Raw genomic sequence first — 26,752 nt, 5'->3', positions numbered from 1 at the left:
TATCTACTTTGCAATCCAATCAGGAAAGTAGGTCACTTCTTTTTAAAGCAGTTTAAATTCATTGTATGAAAAAATATGAATGGTATATGAATCCAGTTATAAAAGGGGGTAATTTTTAGCTAAAACCACAAACAAAATTGGAATTATGAAGTGAAGAATAAGAAGAAGGAGGAGGAGGAGGAGAAGGAGAAGGAGAAGAAGGAGGAGGAGGAGGAGGAGGAGGAGGAGGAGGAGGAGGAGGAGGAGGAGGAGGAGGAAACACTGGGTACAGTTTGGCTTCTTCCTCCTAGGGCTCAAGTGATGAATCTCAGTAAGCATATTCCTAACAATCCTGGAGGAATCTGAATACTCAGTGTGATTAATCAGAAAAATAGGAATAGAAAATGCAATTCATTGAGTAAAGCCGATGTTTTAAAACAATCATCTACTTTCATCTATATCTTGTGAATACAATCAAGGAGTCAAGGGAGATTTCCTTATCTTACCAGTTTCTAGTCATACCCTGTTATCTATACCTTGTTTGCTGAAATCTCAGAAACTTATATAAGTCTAAGTATGTGCTGAACCTTGTCCTACATCACCCTATAATCTATTGCTGGATATATTCCTTTCTATTCTCTCATTGCAAATACAGCTAAGCCTCCTATGTGCCCGACACCAGCTATTTGACATACTTTATTCTCTATACATACTCACATCTACCCTAGAGCCATTTAGATGAGAAAAGAAATACAGAGGAAGGATAAGAGGATGGGGAAAGGCTGAAATGTGTCATATTTTTGTCTCTAATTCATGTAAGCCTATTTTTTCTCTACTAAGTATCGGAATTATGGATTTAGTTGCTATAACTTTATAACTATAAAGATATGCTGTCTTAGTCTCCTTTCTTGTTTCTTTGTAAACTACCCGACAAAAGCCATTTAAAAAGGAAGGGTCCATTTTAGTTCACAGTTGAAGGTACAGTATGCTGTGCAAGAGAGCAGAAGGAGCTTGAAGCAGCTACTTGTACTGTATCCGCTGACAGTAGAAAACAGCATTGCAGTTATGTTGGTGCTAACCTGGCAGTCTCTGGTTTTCCTTTGTTTGGATTTGTTTTAGTTCTTTTTGTTTGTTTGTTTTTTAATATTCCAGGGAATCACTTCACCCATGATAAAGATTGATCTCCCTTCAATTGATGTAACCAACATAAGCTTCCATAGGAATACTCAGAGATCCATCTTCTAAGTGGCTCTAGATCTTATCAAGATGATAACCAATATGCTATATTTTTAAAAGAAATAAAAAATTATCTGAAGAATTATTACTGTATTTGCAATTGTGGTAGGAAAATTGAGTTTCAAAGTAAGGGAACACAGGGATATGTTAGCCTGTAAACCATAAGCCTAGCATCGCCCTTTTAGAGAATAGATTGCAGTGAACAAACTCAGTTGGAGTAACCTTAATGAGTTTGCTGTGAAGGCACATTTCCTTGACAAGTGATCTCTGGTTGACCTTCAGAAATTGTATATCATAGATAAGTATGATAAAAAATTGATCTGATTCTCAAACAATGGGTGAAAGTCAATAGATAATGAGGTTGAGGTGGCCTATGGTGAATACGGAATTTCCTTTGAACACTTTTCTAACAAATCCATAGTTCACCTTTGTTAAAAATATCCTTTGATTAGATTTGACTGATGATTTTCAGAGTTCAGGAGAGGAACAGTACTATTTCTGTATTGATAGAACTATGCTTCTCATCGTACAGTGTAGCTAGAGTTTTTCTGCCATGCCCACAGTCAGGACAAATCTTTATCACCCGCCAGTCCCACAGCCGCTCAGACCCAACCAAGTAAACACAGAGACTTATATTGCTTACAAACTGTATGGCCGTGGCAGGCTTCTTGCTAACTCTTCTTATAGCTTAAATTAATCCATTTCTATAAATCTATACCTTGCCACGTGGCTGGTGGCTTACCAGTGTCTTCACATGCTGCTGGTCATGGCGGCGGCTGCAGTGTCTCTCCCCTCAGCCTTCTGCTTCCCAGAATTCTCCTCTCTCCTTGTCCCACCTACTTCCTGCCTGGCCACTGGCCAATCAGTGTTTTATTTATTGACCAATCAGAGCAATTTGACATACAGACCGTCCCACAGCAGTACAGTGGTAAGTATTCATTGCCAGCTTAATGGAATTAGCATCACTATGAGGAGCAAGTATAGAAACGTTCAACTGGAGAACCCACATCATTGTGATTTCACCTTTCAATGAGCTAGGGTAACCAATTCAGTATAAATGAGAAAGTGACCGTAGCATCAACATTCATCTCTCTGCTTCCTAACTGGAACACCATGTGACTAGCTGTACAGACTCTTGCCACCATGCCTACTTCATCATGATAGAATACAACCCTTTGTAAACTATGACCCAAAGTAAGCTTTTCCTTAAGTTGCTTCTTTTCAGATATGTGGTCACATCACCAGAATGAAAGAAAGAAAGAAAGAAAGAAAGAAAGAAAGAAAGAAAGAAAGAAAGAAAGAAAGAAAGAAAGAAAGAAAGAAAGGAAGGAAGGAAGGAAGGAAGGAAGGAAGGAAGGAAGGAAGAAAGAAAGAGAAAGAAAGAGAGTAATGAATACAAAGCATAACCGCATAACTATGTCTTTCTTATCTGTTTGAAAATATGCACCATTATTTTTCGCTTTATTTTATAAGAAAGTATATGTTGGAAGGGTGTACATGTATGTGCACATACACATAAATATATACACATAAGTGGTTTCACATTTAAAACTATACATCACTGTCTACATCACTATGTACCTCATGTCTTCAAAGAAATCTGCAATAGTATAAATCATTTAGACTAGGCAGTGTCAGAGAAATGGATGGCATGCACATTCTTGAAATTTAGTTCATCAATGTGTTCTTTTTTTATGCAGTTTCTGTGTATTTCTGTAATATTTGAACTACGAAATGAAAAGTACACCAAGAGTAATGTTATTTTATAAAAGTAGTGTTGATGTGGTGACATACATCAAGGATCTTTATTTATTTTTATTTTTTGCAGATGATCTCAAAAATTGTTTCCTTATCATGAGCATGAAATAATTAAACTGACATAGAGTCTCACTGCATGCAAGTTGTTCTAGCAACTACAGGGATGGAGCTTTGTGATGTGTCAGCCATGGTGGGGTGAGTGATGGGTAAAGCAGCTGCCATTGAGCACTCTGCTACTCCCAGTAAAATCTTACCATTCAGTGCCTTTGTAAATGTACCCAATACACTCACTCCATCACCAAACATCTCCCTACTTATGGGAGATGAGGTGTTTGTTTACGTCTACCCAGGAAAAGTCACCTAGCATAACCATTATCATTCTTTTTCTTTCTACTATACTCTTGTAGGAAAAGATTTTTGCATCTCATATCCTATCCAGAGATATTTCTTATTTTAAAAACCATTATACACCAAAAATTCATCACAGACCTTGGGAGCAATCTTGAGTTGATGTGAAAAAAATCAATTGTTCATGGTTATTGCCTGGCCTCTACAACTTATGCCCTTTTGTCTCACTCACGGCCTTTGTAAGATAAATAATTCAGAATAATCAATAGAATACATTAACTTTCATATATTAAAATACCCTTTAATCCTCTACAGTCTTGAGTCAGTTTTGAATATATATATAATTAATTTTCCACAATAGCATATGTTAAAGAACATAGATTTTTATCATTTAAAAATCTGCTAAGTCTCAACTTTGGATACTTGCATAAAATTAACCTTTGAGTAGCAAATTCCAGAAACATCTGGAAACATGAAACAGTGATATTCTCTCTCAAAAGAACATATTATGTACTTTGCAACACGTCTTAGAGGAACTAAAATTGCTAAAAGCTATATATTTAATTATGCATGACCTGAATACTTTCGGAACAAATTTAATGTGTTGAAATAAGCACTGTTTCAAAAGACACATTGGAGAAGAAATGTAAACTGACATCTCCTTTTGTGACTTATTTTCTTACTCAATAGAACTTTACTCCTAAAGAGGAACATGAAAAAGATTCACTTAGTGGGTCACCGGTATTAGAAAAAGATGCAAATGAATAACTCAACTTCACTGCACACATCAAGCTGCTTACTCTCCTGGGCATTGTTCTGTGCTTGGCTTAATATTTTCCTAACATTTTAAGAGATTTCCCAATTAAATATTAATACTCTTCCCAAAAAGAAAGTGAGATTTATTATCCTAAAAAGATATGGAGGGGAGGGATAGTGATCTGCATGAGCAGTTAGAATGAGGAACTGAAGAAGAAGGTTCATTAAGGAAAACATGCTGAGCATACATTCTCCCACACACCAATGAGTCACGTGTAGAAGCTGGAGTTTAACTATGTGGTGAAATTCAATAGGAGGTGAGTAGAGTTGCAAATGACTGACTACACTAGGCAATGAATCTACAAGCAAAACAGCAGCCAATGGGCAGTCGCAGACGCCAATGAATACCCAGATCTTCTATCTGTATTGTGTGTTCATCTTCTCTTTGTTATAATTAAATGCTAGATGGAAAAATAAAAACTTAGAGGAGCGAAAGTTCATTTTGCCCCATAGTTTGAGAGACTTCACTGCAAGTCTAAGGTGAAGTGAAGTATCATAGTGCAAAGTGCAGGCACTAGCAAATTGGTTCATAGAATGCTTTTTTTGAAAGACTGATCAGAGAAGGTGGCAGAATGAGGAGCATGTTAATAAGTTTTGCTCTGAACCATGCACAGGCTAGAGTCATCTGGGTAAAAGGAACCTTAGTAGAAAACACCTCCTTTGATTGGCCTCTAGGTACGTCTATGGGGCATTTTCTTGAGTAAAGAACTATGTAACAGTCCCCAGCCCACAGGTGGCATTGCCCTTTTTGGCAGTTGGCAGTTGGCAGGTCATCATTTTTTTTTAAGTAAGCTGAGTGAGCTACAGAGAGAAAACAGGTAAGTCAGCAGTCTTTTCTGGTCCCTGCTTCAGTTTCTGCCTCTAGGTTCTGGCTTGTAATTATGTCTTGACTTCCTTCAGTGATGGACTGTGGTGTAGAAACATGGATTCATGGCAGTTTACTTCAGCACACGGTGCTTCAACTGTCAGTTAAATAAATTACTTCCTCCGGAAGTTGTTTTTGATCAAAGTTTCAATGTTTTATGACATCATTAGGGAAGCAAACTACAGGGAAGAGGATGAACAGGAAGTGGAGAAAATTGGAACACAAGTAACATTATGCCTTTCAAAGATACAACCACAGCGATCTACTTCCTTCAAGAAGGATTTTCCTCCTAATAGCCTATTCAGGTAAAAACTGATCAATTGATGAAGTTTCTGTCATTTAGATCCCCAAACTTCTCAATAATGCCATTGTCTGTGGGTCACACCTTCTGGTCTGGACACTTAATTTACAAACCACAATGATTAGAAATGAGACAAACCCCTGCAGACCTGTTAGTCATGTTAGCACCTGCACATTTTTATCTGCCAGTGTGGAGCTATGCACATAAGAAACCTCTTGTGCCAATGTCCTCTGCTTTAGTTAGCATGAGCCTAGTAACTGCATTTCCTCTAAGACTTGACTGAGGATTCTGAAGCTGCAAATGCAGTGCTTGAAGCTGAGAAATATCATTGAATTCCCCTTTGGTGAGTTCAACGGGAGTTGGAGTCAATTGTTGTGAGGCACATTACCTTCCTAACAGAACCACGCATCACTTTCCTGGTCAATGTGGAGCCTAAAAATCTAGTCCCTGTAATCTGACTAAAAATACCTAGAAATCTATCCCAGCTCCAAAGTACCCTTTGAAAACAATGGAATGAAGAGACTATGGATGCTTGACTTGGATTATTTACTTTGTCTGTGATGTTCTTCATTAGAGTACTTAACAAAACAAATGAACAAAAAAAAACAAAAAACAAACAAACAAACAAACAAACAAAAAACTTCCAAGAGTCCTGTCTTGCAAAATTCAATGTTTGGTGTCTACCGTGAATATTGCCTAACTCAGTGTCTTCAAAGTGGGGGTGTCATTTGATGTAGTTTATACTCACCTTTGTCAATTCTGTCTGAATACACCCACCTCCATTGAACTCATGATTTCCTAAGGCCTGTCAGGTGAAGTTGCATTGCAGCGTCAATTTGTTAGAATAGGAGTAGCTACTTTTCTTAGGAACAAAAAAATCAGCCTCAAATCACTGTCCATTAAGGTATAAAACTAGATGACACGTGTATCCATTTTTTCTTTTGTTTAGAATGGTAGCATAGGTTCCTTCAACATACCGAACCTGTTCACTAGGGGATCTATCTGCCTCCATCTTGTTATGTGCTCTGTACCAAAAGCTTCCAATGTTCCAGTGCTAAGGCAGATGTGAACAGGGAGGTAAAGAAAGCACACTTTTACTCTACAGTCCCCAGAATTTCATTTTATTCCTAGTTTTGGGGTATAGATTGGAACTGGCTATATGATCCTAGTCAATTTAGTGGGAAATCAGAATATATGTATACCTTACTGGTTAGCCACCAATAATTATAAGATCCCCATCCAGGAACTACATAATTCTTCCTAGCCACATATGCCCAGGTTCTGTTTGGATTTTATTTGCCATTTAGGCACATATTATGAGAAGTACCATATATAAACAAACTAAAATTGGTAAGATTTTCCTATATTAACAAATATAATATATACAAATAACAATGCATCATTTATTCAATGTAACATAGAATCAATTACATCTCTGATCTTCCATATCTTCAGTCAAATAGTAAAATTTAAGTTCTGTCAACAAACTACTATTTTGTTGGATGTATATACTAAGTTCTAAATGAAAACTAGTCTTGACTGTTTTAGTTATAATTCATATTCTTTTTCATATATTCTTTTCTCATCCCCATTATTTTTAATAGCCCAATGACACAGAAAACATCAGAGGACAACCACTGATAAACTAACTCCCAAAGGACAACACTGAAAATATGGATTAAATGTAAGTATATAATATATATTAAGATTCATCAGTTATTTCTTAAATTGGAAAGGAGTTTTACTATAGTGATGTTTCATGGAAGCTGGAGAGAAATCTCTGAATATAACTGCACCAACTCCTCTTCCCAAAGACACTGGTTTGAATCCCAGCACACATAGTGAGTGGCCCACAAGCATCTGTAATTCTAGTTCCAGAGGATCTAATTCCATTTTATGGCCTCTGTGGGCACTGAATAAACATGGTGCAAGAACAAACATGCACATATACATAAAAATAAAGAGCAAATAAATAAATATTTCATCAAATAAGTAATCTAAGTAAAATGACAAAATGAAAAACTGCCTCCTTGTGACCCAGGAGTGGAGAAGTACCAAAGTAAGAAAATGCAATCTCACAAGAATTTCCTGAAGCAATAAATACAGATTCTGTGCTAAACTGAATGCTGAAGATGTAAGCCTTGGAAAATTTTCTCTTGTGAAATTGAAAAAGAAAAAAAGAAAGAAAATCAGATAGGAATGCTTTTGTTCTTTTCCTTAGAACATTACAATTTGTAAGATAATATATTTGAATAAAACCACGTGTAATTAAAAATAATAAAATAAAGAAAAATTACATACTCTATTCCAAAGAGAGGAAAAAACTCTGGAAATTCACAGATAGCGATAAGACAGCTATAAAAAGCATAGATAAAAGATGCACTAAGGAGAAGAGCTCCAAGCCAAATAAGTCCCCAGCCATGTGCTTTACTGGCAGGGGGCAAAGGAAAGAGTCCTCATCCAAATGTAGGGCAGAAAGCACTGTTGGAAAGAGAACAGCAATCCTGAGATTAAGAGAAGACAAGCTTACAGTCCTCACAAGCCCCAAATGCTATTGCTGGGTTCTGTGGTACAGAAACTCTTCTAGTGGACTTTCAGCATTGGAGTGACAATCCCATCCTGTCACTTTGTATTACTCAGAGGACTGTCTGGTGCCTTTAGAGAGTGAGGAACTCCAGAGACTTGAGAACAGGGAACAAACCTTCATCAGGAAACCTCAACTAAACTCACAATAGCTCTGGGATTGCAGTGGCCCTGGGAGACAGCTGTGGAAAGCAAGAGGGCCAGATACAACACTGATAAAGCAGAAGTGTTGAATTCCTGAGAATTGGACAAGAAAGTAAAGTGCATAGGGTGAGGGAGGTCTGCCCTCTGTGGGCAAACAACTCAGAATAACACCTGGAATTTCAGTTTTAATAAATTTTAAGCGTATTTCTATGTGTTGATGTTAGATTTTGCTGAGCTACTTCTTCATTTTCTCCTCATTCATTTGTAGTAAAGGGACTAAGATAAAAGATAAAAAATTACATTTCTAATTTTATTCACTTTCTTGCATGATTCAATTTTTGTGAACTTTCTTCCTACCTGGGACTTCATCTTTTACACGTTTACATTTTTTTTTATAATACTGTGCTCTTTTATATTCCCTCCATAACATGATTCCCATTCCTTTATTTGTCTTTCAACTCTCTTAGTCCTTTATTTTTTTATTAAACTTCACTTCTATATGGAATCATCTTTTTATCTCATTTATTAATGATTTCCATATTTACTTTTATTTTTAACTTTATTTTGTATTATACTTTAGTTTTCTCATTTTCTGTCATAATTAATAGTTCATTTATAGGCTTTAATACATTTTAAGCTTATTTATATATTTTCCATGGTTTGATTTTGCTGATCTTAACTGTTTATTTTCTTCTCATTCATTTTTATTGGGAGATTAAGCACCTAAGAAGAAGTGTATCATTAAGAAGTTTTTCCAAACGAAAACTAGTAGAGACATCCAAACCAACAAATGTGAAAAATCACAATCTATAAACAAAAAAGTTGGAAAAGGAGGACATATGGCACCTCAACAACACTATAACAACTTCCCTATTGAATTAAAAAATTACAAAATATATAAATTTCTGGATGAAGATTTAAAACTTTTACTAGTAAGAATAATCAGTGACTTCAAAGAAAATAAAAAGAAGTAGATGGGAGGGGGAGGATAGGGGAATCTGTAGCTGATACGTAAAATTATAAAATAAAAACAATTAAAAAAGAAGTAGATGAATATAATTTAGGACATAGAGAAGAAAGTCAGAAATAAGAGGAGAAAATCAACACAAAGAATGACAAAATAACCCAGAAATGAAAAATTGAACAACATATAAAAAAGAATAGCAGATAATTGAGATTTTGATAAAAAATAGCAAATAGAAATGGTAAATATGAATCAATGAATCAAATAAGAAAAGCATCACCAGTAGACTCAATTAAGCAGAAGGAAGTATATGAGGGATGGTGGACAAGGTCAATGAATAATATAATCAGACATCACTAAAGAAAAAAAATGAGCTTAAAAGCAACATTCAGGACCTGTTAGATATGAACAGCAGACCAAACTTTTGACTTCACAGGATAGAAGAAACAACTGAGATACAAATCACTGATATGCAAAATATACATAATAAAAATTATACCAGAAAATTTTGCCAAACCTAGATAAAGAAATCGACATCCAAATATGACATACTTAGAAAGGTAGAACCAAATAAGAACTCCTCTACAAATTATAGTCAAGGTGTCAAACATATGAGTCAAAACAGTATTGAAAGCTAAAAGGAAAAAAAAAATACCGACTCACTTCTAAGAGCAAATGCATTAGAACACAATAGAATTTTAAACAACTCTAAAAGCCAGAGAAGCATGGAGTGATATATTTGGACTCATAAAAGTAAATAATTCTAACTAACCAAAATTTGTACACCTGGCAAAACTGTCATTTAAAAGTGATAGATAACTAAGAATATTTGAATAAAGGCACAAATTAAGTCAGTTCATAAGCACTAAAGAAAACACTTAATGGGATACACACAGGAGAAAGATATTCTCAATTATGACAGTATAGAGAGAAAATTAATGGGAAGAACATATGAGCAAAGGAGAGCCAGGAATGAACGCACAGTTTCCAATATAGTTAGCTAGCAAATCTCTAATACTAATAGGAGGGACAGTAAATTAAATTGATAATTAAAACAATAGTCCAAACAACTAGAAAAATAAACCAATAAAATTAGAGGAATCACTTGACTTGACTTTTAAATACATTGACTCTCCAATAGAGAGGTATAAACTAGCAGCAAGTGGGTTAAAAATCAAAATAGAACTATCTATTGACTCTCTCTCTCTCTCTCCTCTCTCTCTCTCTCTCCCTCTCTCTCTCTCTCTCTCTCTCTCTCTCTCACACACACACACACACACACACACACACACACACACACACACACACTAAAACATTTCCAAAGATGCCAACAAACTTAGAGCCAAAAGAATGAAGTCAATTTTTTTAAGCAAATGGAAGCTGAGAAGAAAGTAGTGTAAATATTCTGTGATCTGATATAAAGTTAGTCAGAAACGGTAAAGTATATCTCTACTTTATATTAAAAAGGAAAGGACTAATCAAAAAGATATGGCAGTTGCAAATGTATATCTTCTGTTGTATAACCATTTCCTGGTGAGACATGTACAAAGATCTATTCACACCTGTTAAGGCACCAGCTAAGGACCAAAATAGCTATAGTTTTCAAGCCTAGGTTGGTAAAGTAATGCATTTATGGATTTACATAAAAGAAAGTGGGTGAGATGTCATAGGACATGGGTGACTTTAAAACTAGCTGCAACACAGAAAAACCTCATCCTAGCATCAATGATGGCTTTCTGTGATGACAGAGATAAATTTCTCCTTCATTTAACCTTCTATGTCCTATATACATTGGTACCTTCCATGAAGAACATTTCAATAAAGGCACAAATTAAGTCAGTTCATAAGCACTGAAGAAAACACTTAATGGGGTACACACAGGAGAAAGATATTCTTGATTATGATAGCATAGAGCCTTCATCCAGTAACTGATGGAAGCAGATGAAGAGATCCATAGCCAAGCACAAGGCTGAGCTCTGGGAGTTAAGTGGAAGAGAGGGAAGAGGGATTATATGAGCAAGGGGGGTTAAGATCATGATGGGGAAACCTACAGAGACAAGTGAACCAAGCTCATGGAAACTCACAAACTATAAACTGACAGCAACCACTATGGAGTATGCAAGGGACTGGACAAGGCCCTCTGCATACAGGAGACAATTGTGTAGCTTGGTCTGTTTAAAGGGCCCCTGGCAATAGGATCAGGATCTAACCCTGGTGCATGAGCTGGCTTTTTGAAACCCATTTCCTATGGTGGGATGCTTAGCCTTGATGCAGGGGGGAGGGCTTGGTCCTGCCTCAACTGAATGTATTAGGCTTTGCTGACTCCCCATAGGAGGCCTTATCCTCTCCAAGGAGAGCATGGGGGTGGGTCAAGGGGCAAGAAGGCTGTGGGGGAAGCAGGAGAAGGGATGAGAGGGAGATCTGTGGTTGGTATGTAAAAATGAATAAAAAATTCTTAAATAAAAAAAGAAAAGATAAGGCTGAGCTTTCATAACTATTAATAAGTCTCCATGTCATGATTTGGGAGCTGGTTCCTTGCCCAAAAGAAAGCCTGATACAAGCATATGCTTTTCATATCTCATTGTCATCTCCTGATAGGTCATCTAAAGTAAAAAAACAACAAAGAAACTTCATAATTAAACTGTGGCCATAGAGTAAATGGACTTAACAATTATAAGCACAACACTTTAACAGATTTGGAATACACATTTTTCTCAGCAGCCCGTGGAACTTTTTCTAAAACATATTCTAGTCCACAAGGCAAGTGACTATATACTATTCTTAGGATAAATTCTAGTCTTCTTTACTCTGAAATTAATTTACCTGTCCAGGACAGTGCACTCCCTTTCTGACCCACTCCTATGTCCCCAAACTATCATTTGTTCCTAACACATTCTCTGTTATTGCATTTTAATACCTGCAATGTTATCTTATTGATCTTTGTTTAGTTCTCTGCCTTTCACGCTTATGTTCAGAATGGCAAACTCCATGTTCTTTTACAGTCAGTACTTAATTCCCATGGATTACAGTACTTGGGACATGGTAGGTATTCTTACTGAAGGCAGGAATGGATGTTGAAAATGCACTATGCATCTGTTCATGGCAGTTACTCCTTTTGTTATTGACAGTTGTTGAGAACTTGTGAAGCTCATAATAGGAAACAGTATTATACAAATGGGAAATGTGGGATTTGGAGCTATCCTGCAAATAATTATAAGCTCTGTCACAAATGATTTGAATTTATCAAATCTAATCTCACTGTCTAATTTTTCCTCTTTCTTTCTTTCTTTCTTTCTTTCTTTCTTTCTTTCTTTCTTTCTTTCTTTCTTTCTTTCATCCTTCCTTATTTATTTTTATCAAAGTCTCACTCCTGTCTTTTACTAGCTATACAATCTATGCTGGATTCAACCTCTATGTCCTCTTATCTTAGCTCCTGATTACTGGGATTAGAGCATGAATCACCATTTCTGACATAAGGTTTTTCTTCATTTCAAAATAACAGTTAAAAGGATTACCTCACTAGATTGCCATGGGCATTCAATTAAGATAATTTCAAGAAATAATCCTCATGTCTTAGTTCATGTTTCTATTGCTGTGCTAAAACAACATGACTAAAAACTTCACAGGGAAAAAAGGACAGGAACTCAATGCAGGAAATGATGAAGGTATCATGGAGGAGTGCTATTTACTGGCTTCTTTTTCATAGCTTACTCCACCTGTTTTCTTATACCACCTGCCTAGAGGTGTGGGGGGGGCTGTTGGGGGAGTGGGAGGAAAGATGAGAAGGGGATCTGTGGTTGGTATGTAAAATGAATAAAACATTTCTTAAATTAACAACAACAACAAAAAAAGTGTACCAATTGCTTCCCCATCAGCAAATATTGTTGGGGTGTTTTTCAGCTAAGATGTCTTCTTCCCAAATGATTCTAATTTGTGTCACAGTGATGTAAAACTAGACATCATACCTAGTGTCTGTCATGAACAGTCGACTCTTGTCAGCAATCTTTATTAGTTTCAGAAGAGGTTTCACTCTGTTATTCATCACTAGAGAAGGATTTCCGTTAAAAGGATCCATAAAAGATGCTTACAAAATTCTTTTTTTCTTGTTGTTTCCTGTTGTCTTAATTATTTATAGAAACAATTCAAGGATAATTTTTAGTCATTTCAACTTATCTTAATGCTTTTAAAGTTCTGTTGAAATGATTCTCATTTAAGTAGTGAGAGTAGGAGTAATGACCTTCAGTGATGGTATGGTGGTTTGAATAGCTATGGCTACCATAGAGCCTCATGTGATTGCATGCTTAGCACATAGGGAATGACATTAATAGGAGGGGTGGCCTTTGGCCTTATAGGAGGAAGTGTGTCATTGTGGAGGCAGGCTCTGAGGTCTAATATATTCTCAGGCCATGTTCAGTGTAACAGTGTAACTTGCTGTTGCCTGTGGATCAAGATGAAGACATTTCAGGTCCTTCTCCAGCACCTTGTCTGTCTGCAGACTGCCCTGTTTCCTGCCATGACAAGAATTCACTAAATCTCTAAACTTTAAGCCATCCATAAATAAATGTTTTCTGTTGTAAGAGTTGCCATAATCATGATGTCTCTTCACTGCAATAAAATCCCTAACTATGATAGATAGTGACAACCAGATATATGTTGTCACTTGTGGATCACTGACAAACAACAGACATTTGAATTGTCAAATATAGACTTGTCAAATATAGACTTAATCAGTCTTTTGAGATGTTGGAGTTTTCCGTGATTTCAGATCGATTCAGGAATAAACAATTTTTATTTATTTTATTTTATTTTATTTTATTTTATTTTATTTTATTTTATTTTATTTTATTTTATTTTATTTTAAGTGAATACCGGTTTATTATTTGTACATTTTCTCTGGTTCAAGAACATGGTCTAGTAGCAAAGTCATTGCAATAACACAAACCACTAATGGTACTGAGATTTTCTAAAGGGCTGGGAACTGCAGAGGTTATACTTTTGAGGCTGGATTAGGGAAAGCTCAAGGTGAGCCTAGAGCACATTTTCAGGCTCAGAAGAAAAGAAGAATTCACTCATGTCCAAAGGACATGGGAATCAGCTAACTGAATCATGTGCTTCTCACTAGAAAAACAAAAACAAAACAAAACAAACAAACAAACAACAACAAAAATGAGAGCCCTGAAAATAACAGTTGATATTGTAGGTTAGACTTTACTGGCTCAGCTCTGTCATGATCCATGATGATAGTCCACAAAGAAAAAAGAAAATAAAATATTCACTTCTCTATCACTGTCTGAAGAAGTTATTAATCTGTGATGATATATTGTGTACCCAATAAAGCTTGCCAGAGGATCCGAGGACCGGGCCAGCCACTAGATTAGACATAGAGGCCAGAGAGTGGTAACACACACCTTTAATCCTACCACTTTGGAGGCAGAGATCCTTCTGGATCTCTGTGAGTTCAAGGCCCCACCAGAAACAGAGCCAGGCAGTGGCTTTAATCCCAGTACTGGGAAGCACTCATGCCTTTAATCCCAGGAAGTAATATCTGAGCAGAGAAAGGTATATAAGGCCCGAGGAAACAGGAACTCACTCTCTATAGACTGAGAATTTTGTAGAGGTAAGAACTTGTGGCTGGCTTGCTCTGCTCCTCTGGTCTTTCAGCTTTCACCCCAATATCTGGCTCCAGGTTTTCTATTAATAAAACCATTTAGCATTTCTTTTTCAAAATGGTAACAAAGGAGAAAAATTAGTCATTATGCTTGCTTTGCAAGAGAAATTATACTTCAGGTCAAATGGACTCACTTGTGATAGAAATATTTGTTTTATGGAAGAGTATCATATAATTAAAGTGGAAGGTTAGAGTCATAAAGTCCTCTTCTAAGGAGATTCGTCTTTCAGGCCTAGAAGGCAGTTCTGGTGACCCAAAATGTAAATAACAAACTGTAGTCTGGGGGAAATCTCAGAATGTGTCCAAGAAGAGGTAGAACAAACTAAAACTGAAGGATGGACAAGATGTGCTGAAAGAGAGATGCAGGTGAAGGGTCGTCATTGAATTTGAAAGAATCATAGAAGGAAGTCCACAAAAGTCTAACTACTTAGTATATTGGAGGGAACTAACATCCACTTAAGCATAAAAAAATGTACATTTAACATCCACATAGGAAAAACTGTAAACTGATCCGGGAAGATGGCTTACTGTGGAAAAAATTCTTGCCATGCTACTCAAACAGCCTAAGTTTAAACTCTAGGATTCATGGAAAGGTGGAAGAATACTCATTCTAGTAAGTTGTCTTCTCACCTCCATATGTATGCCTATACACATACATGATGCCAGTATGCACACACAATCAGTCAATCAGTACAAAAAAACTTTAAATTGTAAATACTCAACATTATCTTTAGAAGAATCTCCTTGGGGTGCTGAAGGGATGGGTCAGTGGTAATGTCACTTGCTTCTCTTGCAGAGAATGCACAGTGGGTTCTCAACTCCCACATGGTGAATCACAATCATCTGCAGCTCCATTTTCAGACAATCTCGAATCCTCTTCTGATTTTGAAGGACACCAGGAATGCACATGGTGAACAAACACACATGGAGGCAAAACATCCACACACATAAATAAATAAATAAAAATCTTTGAAAAGAAAAAAGAGAGAAGGAAAATGCCTCTCAAAGGAACCTAATCCTTATAACATTGGGCAAGCCAGTTATAGTCAGATCTGCATGGACTCTGATCAGATAACTCTGAGAACAGTGGGCAACTACAGTCAGTGTTGTGCATAAATAGCTTGCTCTGAGATGTTAGCACTCCAAACAGTTCTTTAAATAAGCAGAACTTCTGAAAATTTCCACTTGTGGTATTTGCTGTGGGATAATGTCTTGTACACTGGTTTAATAACACACTGATTGGCCAGTAGCCATGTAGGAAGCATAGGTGGAATAAGCAGACAAGGAGAATGCTGGGAAGAGGAAAGCTGAGTCAGGAGTTGCCAGCCAGACAGAGAGGAAGCAAGATGACAAGGCAGAACTAAGAAAAGGTACCAAGCCACATGGCTAAACAGAGATAAGAATTATGGGTTAATTTAAGTGTAAGAGCTAGTCAGTAACAAGCCTGAGCTAATGGCTAAGCAGTTATAATTAATATAAGCCTCTGTGTGTTTACTTGGGGGATGTGAGTGGGAAAGATTTGTCCCAACCACTGGCCTGCTGGGAAACAGGGAATATCCAGCTACAGGTATTATCAGTACTATATCCATAGGAAGAATCATTATTTCAAAGATATCTTTCAGCTTTGTGAAGTAGACATAATGATCCAAAATTTGTGTTTACTTGTGAAAGTTCTAACATTTTTCTTGTTACCCTCTTGGTTTGCAATATTTACTCTCTGTAGACATTTTTAAAGCACATCTACATAAAATTCCTGTGTTCCTACTTCTTGTCCATATTCTGCTTCCATTATTAATTATCTTCTCAAGATGTAAATTCCAGTTTATCCATTTTCATCCCCCAAAACCATTCAATGTCTTATTGTTGATCTTTATATAAAATGTATAATTTTAGCATGGACTGCTAGAACTTCCCTCATCTGACTCACTTTTCTCTGTAAGACCAGAGAGAGGACTTGGCATTTAAGAGCACTCATTGGTTTGCAGATGACCCAGATTTGGTTCCCAGTACAGACAGGGTGGCTAAAAAGCATCTCTAACTTCAGTTCCAGAGGTTCTGACTCCACTTTCTGGCTGCCACTGGCTCCATACACAAATTTTGCCTAAACCTACATGAAAGTAAGACACTTGTAAACACAAATATAGCAAATAACTCACATTTTCTAGTTCAAATCTCATCTTTTGAACATAGTAAATTGAAATACATTGTCTCCTTGAGACCAGCAAGATGCCTCAACGTGTATAATCACTTGCATCCAAACATGAGGATCTGAGTTCAATCTCCAGTCTTCATGCTGGTAATAAAGAGAAAATTCCTGTATATTGTTCTCTTACCCACACATACATACTCTGATATGCAGACATCACTCTTCAAAAATAAACTAACACAGCAAATATGGTCATCCCCAGATAACTTCTCCAAAGTCCACATTCTATGGCAGTTTCTTGTGATCTATATCCTTTTAAAAGCATGCTTTTTTTTAAACATATTTAGTCTTAGTGATTCTGTGCTTAATTTTCTAATTGTTAAACCAATTATTAACTGCTAAAAGCATGGGTAGTCATTTTTCATTTTATTGCCAGGTTGTCTTCAGTACCTCGAACCTGGGAATACTTGGAAGGTCACCATAAAATGTACATTATAGTTTAATAGAATTTATGGATAATTAAACTAACACTGATAGTAAAAGTAATAGGTCTCATTTATTACATTTTTCTATATTCACTTACATTATTTGATATATCGAGAGTTTGAATCACAATCATTTACCCACATTATGATATAATCACAATAAAAGTAAATGTAGACTTGATGTGGAGGCATCCTATGCAAACAGGAAATACAGATTTAGATTGGTTATGCATTAAAATCCAGGTTTTAATAGATGTGTTTGTGTGTGATATATGAGTGTTTGTACACATGTGTGTATACAGAGGCCAGATGATGAGGTAATGTATCTTTTTTTATTCTCTATCTTATTTGTTTTCTAAAATTCAATATTTTTATAGATTCTTTGTGGATTTCACATTATTCATCTTGATCCCACTCATCTCCCAGTCCCTTCCCATCAACCTTCTACCCTTGCAAGTCCTTTCCTTGGGATAAAACAAGATAAAATGGAAAAAAAAAAAAGAAAAATCTCATTGCAGAAATTGTCGCATGACACAGTGAGTCACACAGTCCTTTAGTCTGTATCTTGTTCCTTGCAAGTATTCATTGCATTGAGTCATTGGTCTGGTTTGAGGTCTCTGGTTTTTGCTACATCATCAGTACTGGGCTCTCACTGGAGCTCCTCTTGGATTTCCTGTTGTTGTCCTGTGTCATAGAGATCCTGTAACTTTGGGTCTGCAGGACCAGCCCCTCTACATTCTCCAGCAGACCATAGATAGGGTGTATGATGGGATGGGCCAACTCATTGCTCAGGTTCTGGGTCTGGGTTGTTGGGTTGATCAGCCCAACAGCTCTCCTTCATCCTCACAGCCAGCGTGAGCTCTCCAGCACTGGCCCAGCTAGCTTACCCTATGTAGTACCCAGCAAGCAGCGGGGCCAATTCTCCTTCTCTCATGTCCTTGGGGTCAGCTTTCCCACACCTACAATACCAGGGCAAGCTTTATTGTGTTGCCTAATTGAGATGTAGGGGTTTCTCTGCCTAGCATTACAGTTGGTGAGAGGTCAACTGTCTCACTTTAGTGAGTGACCTCATGGATGACTCTGTCACCTGCTACAGGTCTCGAGGGGCCTGGGGTGGAGCCTTCTGTCTCTTGCCCACACCACCATATGGTACGTGAGGAGCAGAAGTGGGTCTTTTACACTCACGTTCTCAGGGCTAGCTCCCCACACCTCCATCAATGTGATCAGCTCTACTGCAGTTGCTCAGGGGAAGTGCAGGGCCCATTCTCCCTAATTCTGTATCTGTTGAGGGGCAATATCAACTTTCTCATCTGCCACAGGTGGGAAGGAGCAAGGGGGAGGGCATCTTTCCCTCTTCCTCAGCACTATATGGCTGACAAAGGGTACAGGGCCAGCTCTCCTTCTCTCATGATCTCACGGCTTATTGTTTACCTGTGCCCTCACCAGCAAAGTCAGCACTATTATGGTGCCCAGGTGAGGTACAGGGCCTGCTTTCTTGAGTGCTGCAGACAGTAAGATACTGGGTCAGTTCACTGGTTCTTCTGACCTCAGTGCCAGCTCTCCCATCAGACACAGTTGGTGAGGAATGGGGGAAGGGAGGACATCCTGCTCTTGTTCACATCACCATGTAGCAGATGAGGGGCAGGGACAGAACGTCCTTGTTCACATTCCTGGGGCCGGCTCCCCAGCATCCCTGTCAACAGGATCAGCTCCACTGTGCTGCCTCAGTGAGTCCAGGGCTTGCTATTCCTAGTGCTGCAGCTGCTGAGAAACTAGGTCAGCTTTCCCACCTGCCACAAGTGGCAAGGGGGGTCATCGTTCCCTCGACCTCACCAGACTGGGGCGGGGGGACAGGACCAGCCTTCAGGACCAGCCTGCCCACACACCTGCCAACATGGTCGGTGGGTCAGTTCTGTCATGCTGCCCAGGTGAGGTGCAGGACCTGTTAGATCTCTTCAGTGCTGCAACTGGTGAGGGGTAGGACCATTTCTCCCTAATGTTGCACCAGTGAAGGGCAGATCCAACTAAGCGCAGCCCTAACCTCTGGGCCTTCAATGGTTACAGGAGCCAACGACATCAACACAGACCAGGGCTGCAGCAGGGCCACCGGTGCAGACATGGCCCTTGGCCTCAGCTTAGGCCTGAACTGCACCATGACCCCAGGTAGCAAGTAGACCACCCACCTTGCGCTCCTCAGTGCCTTCATTTCTTCATTTCTTCTTCAGATCTGCCATCTCTCCGTGAGATATTAATCACTCTTCCTCCCTCCCTCCCTCCCTCCCTCCCTCCCTCCCTCCCTCCCTCCCTCCCTCCCTCCCTCTCTTCTCCCTCTTCTTCTTCTTCTTCTTCTTCTTCTTCTTCTTCTTCTTCTTCTTCTTCTTCTTCTTCTTTCTCTCTCTCTCTCTCTCTCTCTCTCTCTCTCTCTCTCTCTCTCTCTCTCCTGTCTCTCTCTTCCATACTCCACCACACTTTTGCTTACCATAATAGAGGCCATGAGGTGCTAGGTAGGCCCGTTTTTTCTCTTCCAGTCACAGGACAGAGACCGCAGTGACATGTGGATCTTTGTCTCCCATTCAGTCTTACTAGGGCTGTAGAGGTCCCTAGCTTCTCTTTCAGGCCAGAGAATGCAGCTTCAAAAAACAAAACGGATATTTATCCAGGTATCTAGACTGATGAGGTGATTCTGCTGCGAGAGCACAAAGGTGCCAGACAGTCCGGCTGTCTTACTTTTTGAGACCGTGTATTTCCCCAAACTTGGAGCTGACTGTTTCACAAGACCTACTGGCCAAAGAGGCCCTGGGATCTATCTCTTATCCTCAGCACTGGAGTGACAGATACACATCACTGTTCCCAGCTTCTGTGTGGGTGCAGAGGACAAAACTCAGGTGTTCATTATTGAACACAAAGCACTTTCTCTACCAAGCCATCTTATTAGCCTCAAAATTCATTCTATTTACTAACCAGGCTGTGTAACTGTTACCAGAGGTCAGAGCTTAATTCAATTAACCAACATCTACTGTTGTTGAAGGAGTGAAATGTTGGGACACAGGAATATTTTTAAAATGATTTTTCAATTTGAAGATGGGCTTCTTAATGTACTCGATGTGAGCTAATCCTTGTAGCTTGAGTTTTTCTGCCTTGCCCACAGTCAGGACAAATCTTTGTCACCCGCCAGTCCCACAGCCACTCAGACCCAACCAAGTAAACACAGAGACTTATATTGCTTACAAACTGTATGGCAGTGGCAGGCTTCTTGCTAACTGTTCTTTTATCTTAAATTAATACATTTCCATAAATCTATACCTTGCCACGTGGCTGGTGGCTTACCGGCGTCTTCACATGCTGCTGGTCATGGCGGCGACTGCAGTGTCTCTCCGCCTCAGCCTTCTGCTTCCCAGAATTCTCCTCTCTCCTTGTCCCACCTACTTCCTGCCTGGCCACTGGCCAACCAGTGTTTTATTTATTGACCAATGAGAGCAATTTGACATACAGACCATCCCACAGCAAATCCTTACAGAGATTAGGATGCTAAAGTAAGAATAAATGCAATAGATAATTGAAATAGTAATTGTTTTATTTATAATTTGGTTATACATGATATGAGTACCTCGACAAAACATCGCTGTGTGATGTACAAATGATAAAGTGTGGCATCTGATGAAGTAGAGGTATAATGTCTCGTTATGAAATAGACATGCATCATTACATGCTTAAGCTTATATATGGACCTAATTCAAAGCCTCTACTTCCTCTTCTTCAATGTACTTCTGGACAAATAGGTTAGTAGCCATCAACAAAGTTATTTGTGTGAGTAGGTAAGTGGCCATCAACAAAGTTATTTGTGAGAGTACATGAAATGCAGCCAGAATTCACACACAGCATGCAAAGTTGGGTTGACAGCTATATGAATTTCTCACTGAAGTTAACACTGTTTACTAACCGGATGCATTTTACTTCTCTTTTTACTACTTTTAGTTTTTTCTCTGGGAAATCTAAATGTTCTCTCCATATTAAGCTTTCATATTCAGTCTCACAAACTTTGAGCAAACTGATATTTGTCAGTCCACCATTGGAATCCAAAAAGATTTTGTATCCCCAAACACTCCCAAACAAAAAATTGCATACCTCAACATAGCAATTAAGGAGGACATCTTCCTATGGCACCATCATCCCAACACATTTAATTATTTAATCATCTGTGCTGACTGATATCTTAAGATCAGGATAACTTAGCAAAATTTATATCATATGATCTACATTTGGAGTGACAGAACCATGACCCCACAATATTTGTGTAACAATTGCCATTGTCACAAAAAATGAAAGAGGAGCAAATATTGCATTGATTAAAGTAACATATTGCATATGAAACTGTAAATAGGAGTCATAGTTTTTAAGTCAAACTGAATTTGTCTGGTAGAAGAGGTTATTTTCAACTATTAACTTTTAGGAGAAATGGACTGAACTTGAAGAATATTCAGATTAAGCATCATAGCAATTGTAAATAGAGTAAAAAAATATACTCCAGATTATTTGTCCTAGAAAAAAATAGAAGTAGTAATATTTTCTCATCTTACGGAATTTTAAGCTATAACAACCATCCATCATGATGTGATACTGAAAGTACTGTTGAACTGAACAATTAGATTAAAATATGCATATATTTAAAAATATTACTAAAATTATTTCAAAAGTCAATACAACAATTGAATGGTTTGCCTCAAACTAGCTAGGTAGCTCCCATGCTTGCCTCAAACTAGCTGGGTAGCTGCAGATACAACTGGACTTCTAATCCTCCTGTCTCTACCTTCCAAATTCTAGAATTACATATGTGCATTACTATACCTGATTTATGTCATTTGGTAGACTAAATAAGGATTTTGCTTATGGTAGGCATGTACTCTATCTACTATCTGAGCTACATTCTCCAGACCACTTCTAATTTTTTTTTGAGTATTACTCTGTAGCATTTAGTTTTAATTTATATGGAATCACTGTTGATATCACTGTTCTACTTTGCTTTCTGTTGCTGCAATAAACACTATGTCCAAAAGCAACTTGGAAAGGAAAGAGTTATTTTGGCTTAAAAGTTACAGTGTATCATTGAGGGAAACCAATTCAGGAAACTGGAGGCAGGATGTGAAACAAAGACCATGAAGGGATGCTGCTTACTGGCTTGCTCTTTCTGGCTTCCTTGGCTACTTTTCTTTTCTTTTTCTTTTTCTCAAAATTTTGTTTATTAAGAAATTTTCTACTCACTCTGCATACCACCCACCTCCCCCCTCCTCTCACTGCCCAGTCCTCTCTCCCAAGCCACCCCACATCCCCACATCCCCCAAATCAAGGTCTCCCATGGGGAGTCAGCAGAGCCTGGCACACTGAGCCTAGGCAGGTCCAAGCCCCTTCCCACTGCACCAAGGCTGAGCAAGGCGTCACACCACAGGCACCGGATTCCCAAAAGCCTGCCCATGTACCAGGGACAGATCCCGAGCCCCCGTGCCTGGGTGCCCCCCAAACAGTTTGAGCCAAACAACTGTCTTCCACATCCAGAGAGCCTAGTCTAGTCCCGTGGGGGCTCCACAGCCACTAGTCTACAGTTCATGGGCTTCCCCTATTGTGGCCGGTCATCTCTGCACATCTTCCCATCATCCCTCCTCTGTCATCAATTGGATTCCTGGAGCTCAGCCTGGTGCCTGGCCGTGGATCTCTGCATCTACCTCCATCAGTCACTGGACAAAGTCTCTATGATGAGCCTTTATTCACTAGACCAGTCACCAGAGTAGACCAGTTCAGGTACCCTCTGGACCACTGCCAGCAGTCCAAGGTAGGATCGTCCTGTCCTTGTGGATTCCCGAGAGCCTCCCCAGCACCCTGCCTCTTTCTATTCCCATGATGTCCTCATCTATCATGGTATCTCCCTCCCAGCCTTCCCACTCTGTCCCTGTTCCAGCTCGACCCTCCCATTTCCCTATGTTCTCATTCCCCACAACCAGTCTGCTCATGTAAATCTCGTCCACTTCTCCTTCACTCGGTCATCCTTGTATCCCTCCTAGGGTCTTTCTCTGTTAGCTATCATCTACTTTTCTTATATAGTTCATGCCAACCTCAATAGGGATGATACCACACACATCATTACCAATCAAGAAAATGCCTCATAGACATTGCTACAGGATATTCTGATGGAGGCAATTCACCAACTGAAGTTTACTCTTATCATGTCTCTAGTTTGTATTAAATCGACAAAAAAACTAACCAGAACAAAAATTAAAAAGAAATGCACCAAGAAAGTTAAAATTAGGAACTAAAGTATTAAATGAAGTAGAAAATAGACTCAGAGTAAATTTATTTACAATTCATTCATGAGTCCTGGGGATAAGATTCTTCTTTTCTTGATTTGGAAAAAGAAAATGAAGTGGGAACAATCGTGGGTGTGACAAGTTATCAAGGAATAGGAATGTGTGTGTTTATGTGTGTGTGTGCTTGTATGTGTGTGTGTGTGTGTGTTAGGAAAAGAAAATGTGAATTAGATAGGAGAAGATGTTTTATGTGTTTAGCTAGTTGTGGTCAATGCTGTGAGTCTTACCATCAGAAAGAAATCCGCCATTCTGGATAATTCCAGACTGAAAACAAAAACAAAAACCAAGCCTGAAAATGCCACACAATGAGCATCTTATGTGAAACTATAAGGATCGAGTGTGTGTGGAAAGTTCATCAAACCCGCTGGTGATTAGAATACAAAGTTTATGCTAATCAAGTCACTCGAGATAGAAATTAATTATGCACAAGTTTCACTGTCTTGTGTTCAGAAGAAGCTGGATATAATTTCAGCAGTTCAATTTTCTTATTTTCATTGAGCATAAATGTTAGCTACAAAGATTTTCACAGGAGTCTTGTAAAGATTTTTGTGTGACTTAAACTTGAAACCAAGAAATGTTGGTCCTATGTGAGAGCATTATGTTGTTGGTTTGTTTTTCCACTTCTCTCTCAGGTCTCTCTAAGTGTATAAGATTGGCATATTTATAACATCGAATTTTTCAGTTTTAGTTGTTAACATTTATAGATCTCAAGCCAACCTACAAAACACACCATTTCAACATTACACTACATCATATCCCTCTTCAATATAGAAGCAAACCTTTCAGCAAGCACAGGGAAGACAGATTATTAAGTGTTTCAAAGAAACACAGTCCCTGAACATTAATAAAATCTCATCTTGACTTTGTCCACACACACTATAATTTAGAGAAGTGATGTTGTATGAGGAAGGAATCAATATTTACTTTCCTATTTTTTTTCCTGTTCTTTGAGAATGATTAGTGAGATGGTAGCTAAAATCTGATTTTCTCTTGGTCAGTGTGAAGAATTATTTCTTCATCTAGAGACAGTGTAGGTGAACAAAGGAAGTCCTGTGTATATAGGTCTGGGTTATCATTTAGGTTCCTGCATTTGCTTTCTTATGACAAAGCTTGAATCAGTTACTGTCTCCAAACTTCATTCTGCCTCCTTGTAAGTGAATACATCAGGTAGGATTTACTCCCTTGATGCCTTATGAGAATGCAGCCATGTGCCATGATGCCTAACAGGCAGGGGAACATGTGTAATGAATATTTGTTCTGCAACAAGTCCACACTCTACGTAGAATAAAACATCCTAATAAATATGCCATAATCTCTGAAGTTTTACAGAAATATTCTCCAAGGTGCAAGCATTTACTACAAATTGAATTTATTTTACTGTCTTTTATTGTAATCTGATTAACTACAGAAAATTTTGGGGGTCTCTGGTGAATGACTACCATACTAAGTGTGGTCTTAAGGATACAGTGCCTGTGTTTCCCATTTAATGTGTTCATAACAAAAGGTGCTACTTGGTTCGTGCACAGAAATCCGAAGTCAAATTAACACCTAGGTAGTTGAGTCATTCCATATAAATTTCAGACCTAGAACATAGTGATCTGGACCAAGAGTATTTCTTCTGAATGTTGAGGGACATAATTTCAGGAAACATAAAGCCATCTGTGACACACAGTAATATACACTATGTAAATACAAAGGGCATTATTCTTAATGTTTGGTGTTATTTTCACATTCGAAATGATAAATGTGTTCCAGAAAACTACACTGCCTTTTCAAACGACTGATTTCATCCAATTTTGGGTTTTATTTAGAGTTTTAGAATATTATATATGACTTTACTTTTGAAATTTTATATAAGCAAAGTTGAAAGGGTTTAAAATTTACTTATGTGAGAGCGTATCTTAATCATATAAAAGTAATGGCAGATTAAAATCTTGTTTTGCCCTTGGTGAAGGTTCACTGTTGGAGAAATAATTGCAGTAGGAAAAGAAGTTGGATTGTAAGACTGAATGCCTGCCTCTTCTGTTACTGTGAAAGTTTCTGCATCAGTTTAACCTCAATGACCTTCAATTTATTTCGAGATAAAGGAGGGATAATAAAAAATCCATCCTGCTTCCTTTATTTGGTGTTTGAAAGAATTAAATCAAATCAAAGATGTTAGTGTGCCTTGTGATCTGCAAGGCTCTGTATTAATGTAAGGGATTATTCATTTCATCACTGTTAATAAACACATGAACTCTCTGCATCACAATATTGTGTAAGGCATCTTAAGAAGAAAATAATTGCCTTAGAAAGCAAATCGATTAATTAATTCATTGTTCCCTTTCATGATTCTGAAGGCTTTTCTTACGTACAACCGATGGTTTTCTACCACAAACGTTTTCTCCTTTCTGAGGCTGGGAAAGAAGCTGTGATTTGAAGGGAAGGTGTGATTTTGGTGTAGTACTACTGAAATAATATTCTCTGTAGGCCAAAAGCCAGCTCTTCAGGAGATCTTGAGGAACTAATTTATTTGATGTGTAGTTGCATCACATATTGTAAAGAGTTTGTCTCTTTAACATTTTATGCAGTTGCTATTTGATTATATTTTGATTATATAAATATGTATATATATATATATAATTTATATACTCTTGAGGAGAAACAAGAGAATGTACATTTATAATAATTACAAACTAAACATAAACAACTCTTATAGAAAATGACAGAACACGGTAAGATTTTTATCTACATTTATGCCTTTCCCCTAAAAATCTATGGAATTTACATTTCAATATACAACAACTTAAAATTTATATAGAGGCAAAAATATGGTATTGGATTTATGGAAATTTATTTATGCCCCTCCAATCTATGGTGATATTTTATTTGTGCTGAAATGTGATTTTATTTTTATGTTAATAAATAAAGTTTGCCTGGAGATCAGAGGTCATAGCAAGGCAGGGACAGCAGTCAGGCGGTGGTAGCCCATACCTTTAATCTGATCACATGGCAGGCAGAGTCTCTGTGTGGTCAAGGACACAGCCAAGTATGGTGAGATGAGCCTTTAATTCCAGTGCCAACCATAGAGACCTGGAAGTCTGTATAGACAGGCAGTGACGAG

The 26,752-nt window shown here is 38.0% G+C and overlaps 1 long non-coding RNA gene across 2 annotated transcripts in view; it reads left to right on the top strand.

The window, feature by feature from the left end:
- The first annotated feature begins 4,278 nt into the window (after positions 1-4,278).
- Positions 4,279-26,752, top strand: part of LOC143273235 (uncharacterized) — a 66,871-nt gene continuing 44,397 nt past the window's right edge. The window contains exons 1-3 of one of the 2 annotated variants that reach the window (XR_013051128.1): positions 4,279-4,394; positions 5,173-5,307; positions 6,908-6,987. This is a non-coding gene — a long non-coding RNA (uncharacterized LOC143273235). Of the gene's footprint in view, positions 4,395-4,885; positions 4,956-5,172; positions 5,308-6,907; positions 6,988-26,752 lie in introns of those variants that run through there. The other variant, XR_013051127.1, reaches the window with a different exon arrangement.

The sequence above is a fragment of the Peromyscus maniculatus genome, chromosome 5, assembly GCF_049852395.1.
Source record: "Peromyscus maniculatus bairdii isolate BWxNUB_F1_BW_parent chromosome 5, HU_Pman_BW_mat_3.1, whole genome shotgun sequence".
In the NCBI taxonomy this organism is placed as follows: Eukaryota; Metazoa; Chordata; class Mammalia; order Rodentia; family Cricetidae; genus Peromyscus; species Peromyscus maniculatus.
Note: the sequence above shows the minus strand (reverse complement) of the source record. Positions and strands in the feature narration are given on the sequence as shown.